Below are 6,888 nucleotides of genomic sequence, written 5' to 3'. Positions count from 1 at the left end.
TTGCGTGAGAGAGGGTTCAGAGAGTGAAGGGGAATGAAGTAAACTCTTTATTCAGAGCTGAAAACAAACAGCAATTGGCCTTTGAAAGTAGCTACTGACACTCGTCTGTGTGTTTCTTTCCATTACTCTTGCTATATTTTCCCCTGAACTTCTTGTGTGGAAGCTCAAACAGCATTATCTAGCACATTCTTCTATTATTACATTTGAAATGAAATATATGTTTAGATTACTAACTCCAGGTCCCACTTTTAGTAATGCCGATTAAATTTCACACGTAAAAAGAGCACGCAATGAGATTGGATGCTACAAAGCCTGCAATCATATGTCGCTGAAAAATCTCATGCTTTGGAAGATGGACCATGAAAGAATTTGTGCTCTTTTTGGTTGCCACTGAAACAAAATTTTTCCATGCTTATGCAGTGTGACTCAGATTTGCCAGTTTTCTTCAAAACCTGACTCTCTGACATCTGCCACACAGAGTATCCCATTGAACCATTCCAGTTCTCTAAGTTTCTGCTATCTAAGGTAAATCTCTCCAGCTCTCCCTGCTGTCCTGACATTTTTCATGCTCTTGAGCCCCATTCATCTTTCTCCATCTTGAGTTCACGTTGTTTGACAAAAAAGCACCCTCTTATAGCCAATTGCACAGTCTGCATGCAATTCTTCAAGTACTTCCATGATCCTTGTTAACCACATTGTTCCTTCTTTCTCCAGCACTGCAGTAATGTGTCTGTTTCTTTCATTATATTCTGTCTTCCTGCTTTCAAATACTTCCACATTAGCCCTCACAATCAGTTCAGAATCGGGCAGCCTGCTCTTCTTTCCTATCTCAGGCTGGAATTTTCAAAGAGTCTTGGGGAATTTCTTTGGTAGCTGAGCCCCTAACTCTCATAGTCTTTCATGAAAATTCCAGCTTTGGCTCTCATTAGTTGCCACAAATATAAAAATGTTGTTTCTGGCATAGCATCTCACTTTTTAAAAGAGCAATCTTCTAGAGAACTGAAGGGACAATATATGTTTCCTTTAAGAAAGGAAAAGCATTATTACCCCTGGACTCATAACCACAGGGCGTATCTATGGGCCCTATATGCCATATACAACAATGAGAGAGAGAGTAAAGTAATAGCTTTTATAGGACCGTTTTCTGTAGGTGAAAGAGAAAAGCTTTCAAGATTGTTATTACCTCACCCACCTTGTCCTCTAATATCCCGAGACCAACATGGTTGCAACAACATAGTATACATGTATGACCCTTTAATAAACAAAAACAAAATGTCAAGCAAAGTTCAATAAAAGTGACATTTTTTCTCTATCAGCTCTCCAACTCCCAGGAAATAGAACCTGGGACCATCTGTATCAGAAGCTTAGGCCTCTCATTTGAGCTAAAGGCGTAAATGTATTAGCTCACACTAATAGCCTCTTATTCTTTATTTGCACCAGACTCTACAGGGGGATATGACACACTAATCCAACATGTTATAAATCTTTTTGCAAACAATAACATTCTTTTTGACTGAAAACATTTATATGAATTCACCAAGTTGAACTTCAAAAGAATTAGGTCCGTTTTTGTAAATCATTAAATGAATTCTTGAAACATGAACCTGGAATGACAATCCTGGAAACTGAAATCTACCCATTAGCCACAGAACATGTAAATTGCAGGTAGCAGCTTTTCTGTACTCTTCCTGGCTCACCTACCTCAGCTGACCTAGAGGTACAAACATTAGGCGTGAGAGGCTAGTTCAGTTTCCAGTCCCATTTAGTCTTGGGCATCTGTTGAGACTGCCAGTCAAGGCTGATGGTAGTGATTTGGATACCTGCCCACTGGGAACTAGATTGAGACCACCAACTTATTCTATATAGAATACTATACAGTCAATTGTACTAATAAGTTTTAATCAGTACCAACTGAGGTCAAATTCAAACCAGGAACCTATAGAGTCAGTGCACCCATATCCTATTCCAAATCCCCTAATCCCTCCAGTCCCCAAGAATTAGGTATACAAATTCATGCAGGACAGAAAGGAAACATAAGTGGTTAAAAATTCAGTAACCAAAAGAAGTTGAAGCAACTTAAAACAGAAGACACTGCCTAAGTGCAGATTTTTCAGCACAATACATTCCCTGCTGGGAAACTTCAGTGAACTACATAAGAGAGATGAAATCTGTATCTGATTCAAGCTGCTATTGCACACTGATTGCAGGAAACAAGAATGACCCAGTCAGTTATGACATGGAAAGGTCAATATCCACCTCCTTGTGACATTTAGTAGCTTGCACGAAAAACAACAGATAATTTCCGTGGATAGTTGTTATCTTCTTCAGGAGACCTCAAATGGATAATGTCACAACAAATAAACTTCTCAAGTAACCTACTCCCCCTCAAAAATGTGTTATCCCCTAGTGTCTGATGACTAGTGGATTCAATCCAAGAATCTTTACTCATTTCAACTACTATTACTAACAACATTATGAATTATCCAGTAAATCAGTTTACTCCAATTAAAGCTAGTCTTTGATCTGATGGCAGTTTAATAAGCTCTTGTGCTTATGTCTTATTTTTGTTTTGTTCATTTTAAAAGTGAGTGCAATGCTTGATAAGGGTGATAAAGTGACCTTGGATAGTAAAGTCTTCTATTGATCCACAACACAAGTTTGCCCTATACCACACTGTCAACATGTATCAACCCTGACCTGAAAGACCCACTAACAGAGGAGAAAGGGCAGTTTATTTTTATGCCCATTCAATTATTGCTGAGATTCTCAACAAGCCAAAGGTTCAGGAGACAGGTTTAAATGGAGACACAATAGCAGGACCCCATGGATACCACATTTTATTCTGCTGATTAATTATTGTCTATCCATACAATGCATCGGTATGTTGGCTACAAATGTTACCCTGAATATTTTAACAACCCACTTTCTTAAATGAAGTCAACTTTAACATTTTGCATATATATATATAAATAAATTTACACACACAACTCCTACTTGAAATTTCCTATCAAACTTGTTACATTATTTCCAGGGTTTTATCACAGAATGGAAGCATAAATGTCACATCCTGCTGTTTCTTTTTATATGACTTAGATAGGAAAAGCTAGCATTGTCTCACATGAAAGATATTGCCAACTCTAAAGCTAACAGTTCTTATAAATTTCTATTACTCCTACTTGTGCCTTAAAGTACATTACATTTCCTTTTACTCTGGTCTTCTATTACTTAGTAGTTGTAGTAGCAGAAGATAGTGCTTAGTCTCAGATAATGGCACTATCAAGGATAAGGGTTCCATCGTGTTAGGCACCATACAAACAAGTAACAAGTGAGAAAAGCCCTTGCCCCATTGATATTACAATATATATGTCAGACAGGATGCAACGGGTGGACAAGACAGCCAACAGAATGAGGAGTGAGGGATAAGGTTATAAATTAAATGAACAGAGTTTAGCATAAAAGAAAATGTCTCTGCTTGCCCAATCAGTGCCAGATAGTGGTGATCTGTGGCATCGTAGCAGAGGAAGGTTTTATGGAGGGATTTAAAAGAGGATAAAGTGGCGACTTAAACATTTTTGATTGGGAATTTTTTTCCCACGCAGACTGGGCTGTATGGGGAAAAGCATGGAGGTGCTTAAATGAGCAGCTGATAATCAGAGCTGGCATAATTGGAGTAAGCTAGTATCTTAGATATATAGGACAGATAGATAGGATAGAGCAACATGGTAAAAAGCTTTAACAACATACAGGTGCGGTTGAGGAGGGAGAGCCAGTGGAGGGATGCAAAGATGGGGTAATAGGATCTGAGCCACAAGTGTAATCCTAACCTCAGTGTTCTGGATAGTTTTAAGGAGGGGCTCAATGTGGCTGGTCTCAAGGCAAGAGAGGAAAAGGTTACAGTAGGTCAAAGCACAAAATTATGAAGGCACTGGCAGTCTGGACAGACAGGAAAGGCTGAGTCTTTGAAATGTTATGTAGGAAAAGCTTTTACACAGCCTGGATGTGTAGGTCTAAATAGAGAGCTGAGTCCATTGTTTTATTCTTTTTCACTTTACAAATAATATGCTTGCTAACAGAGTTCACCCTCTTAGAAGACAGTCATGTCCAGACATGACACAGGCAAGTATTCTTAAAGCAGCCAATATATAATAACCAAGAACCTTTATCATCAAGAGGAAGATGAGAAATCTTTTAATTTCTGATGACTCCTTAACGACTTGGAACCTATCATTCTCCAAGAAACATCATTCAGTTCAGTCCAAAAATGACCTTTTCTTAGCTTGTAGGGAAATAACACCAAACTTATGTATGACCACAGATAACATAGTATTGGTAATATTGCTGAAATCTTGTTCAGTCCAGACTTCCTAAAGACTAACTATACAAGCCTAAGGGATTTCAGCAATACTTCACAATTGTTGTAGTGTTTCTGAAATATGTTTAACATTTTCTTCCAAAGTGAACTCACATGATTTTGGAATAGTTGAAAGATGTATGCATTTATTCTGATTCATTCCAAAAGTATTATTCAAATCCTAGGTGTCTGTACAAATGTTTAAAAATATAACAAAGCATAACATGAATAATCAATATCATGAATATACCATTTAGCAATAAAGAACAAACTCATCACAATACCAAGTAATTGGTCAGACCAAATCCTCAAGCTACTCCTCCCAGAAAAGCATAAGATGAACCTTGCAATGTGCCAATGAACAATAAATCTATGCTCTCTCAGACCAAAATAGAGGGAGAGAAAGTGAGTTCCAGAGTCAAGGACCTTTCCTGGAAAATGCACTGCCACCAGTTCTCTCCCTTTTAAATAAGAAGATGCTATTGACCATGGACTCATAGAAAGGTAGGGCTAGAATGGACTTTAAGTGTTAATCTAGTCCAGCCCCTCACACTGAGGCAGAACCAAGTATATTTAGACCATGCCTAACAAGTATTTGTTTAATCTGTTCTTTAAAACTTCCTGTGACAGGGATTCCACAACCTCTCTTGGTAACCAATTTCAATACTTAACTAACCTATTTTTACAGATAAAAAGTTTTTTCCTAATATCTAACCTAAATATTCCTAGCTGCAGATTAAGCCCATTACTTCAGTGCACATGAAGAACAATTGATCCTGATCCCCTTTATAACAGCCGTTAACATATTTGAAGCCCATTATCAGGTCCCCGCTTCGTTTTTTTCCTCAGGACTAAACATGCCCAGTTTTTTTAATCTTTCCTCACAGGTTGGGTTTTCTAAACCTTTTATTATTTCTGTTGCTCTCCTCTGGACTCTTTCCAATTTGTCCACATTTTTCCTAATGTGTGACGCCCAGAATAGGATACAGTTCTCCCGTCATGGACTTACCAGAGCTAAGCAGAGCGGGACAATGTCTTATATACACTTCTGTGTCCTACACAGGACAACCTATTAATACCACACAGAATACACTGCTCAACAGCCAAAATGCTTCTGAAATAAATGTAGTCAAACTTTACTAATTCTGGGTCACTGAGAACGAAAATGATCCTTAAAATTGTTGATTGGCTCTAGTTTTCAAGATATGCTATTGGGTCAGTATATACGACCCTTGACTTGGGAATGGGGGAGGATAAGTGAGTTATAAAGGGAAGGGATCTCAATTTAAACCAGAAATGACTAAAATACATCTTTGACTGGATCTATGAATAAATCTATGACTGGGTTTGGACAGTACTTGCTTTTTAGGCAAAACAATGAATGATGCAATCTGAAGCTGGTATTGCGTCATACATGATATGAATTGCATCATGTTATTCCTAGAAGTCATGGATGATGCAATCATAACGAAGCTTACATCACTCTGCTGAACTAATTGCCCTATATCAGCTCTAGAAATCATCCAGTGTCGTGCTCTCTTATTTGTCAGTGTTTGATTTTGCAAAGGGACACATTTCTGTTTAGCCAAAGTGAGCAGAGATGCCTCCTACTTGTGTGAACAGTGCAGATAACTTCTGCTATGTTTGTGCTGAAGTGACTTTTGCATCACAACAGCGTAGTATAACCACTATGGTTAAGAAAGCCTATCACCTTTATTTTGGCTGCAAAATTGGAGATCAGGACAACAGGTGGGCCCCACATGTATGCTGCAACATTTGTGCAACAAATCTTTGCCAGTGATTGAACAGGAAAAGGAAATCTATGCCTTTTGCAGTGCCAATAATTTGGAGAGAGCCAACAGATCATACCAGCAATTGTTACTTCTGCATGGTGCCTCCAGTTGGGAAAGGTGTGTCAAAGAAGAAAAAGTGGACTGTGCATTATCCAAACATTCCATCAGCTGTACGCCCAGTACCCCACGGAGAAGGACTGCCGGTTCCTGATGCACCAGAATCATTCTCACTTGAGTCAGAGGAGGAAGAGGATGAAACTTCTGGTCCTGAACCATCAATGTCACAGGACCCACATTTTCTCCCATCCGCCTCCTCTGAACCACACCTCATAACACAAGGTGAACTGAATGACCTTGTCAGGGATTTGGAACTACCCAAGAGTAAGGCAGAGCTGTTGGGCTCCAGACTACAGCAGTGGAATCTCCTGGCAGGTGATGTTAGGGTTTCCATGTTCCGTGACCGTCAAAAGGATCTTGTCCCATTCTTCTTCATGGAAGGTGATCTTGTAGCCTGCAACAACATCGATGGTGTGATGGCAGCCCTCAACATCGTTCACGATCCAGATGAGTGGAGACTGTTCATTGATTCATCGAAGACGAGTCTTAAAGCTGTTTTACTGCATAATGGCAATGTTTTGCCATCAATTCCACTTGGTCATTCAGTCCATATGAAGGAAACCTATGACAACATGAAACAACTTTTGAGGTGCATAAACTATGACCAACATTAGTGGCAGCTTTATG

This window comes from Trachemys scripta, chromosome 6 (assembly GCF_013100865.1).
Source record: "Trachemys scripta elegans isolate TJP31775 chromosome 6, CAS_Tse_1.0, whole genome shotgun sequence".
Classification (NCBI taxonomy): Eukaryota; Metazoa; Chordata; order Testudines; family Emydidae; genus Trachemys; species Trachemys scripta.
The sequence above is the reverse complement of the archived record's forward strand: the minus strand, read 5'-3'. Positions refer to the sequence as shown.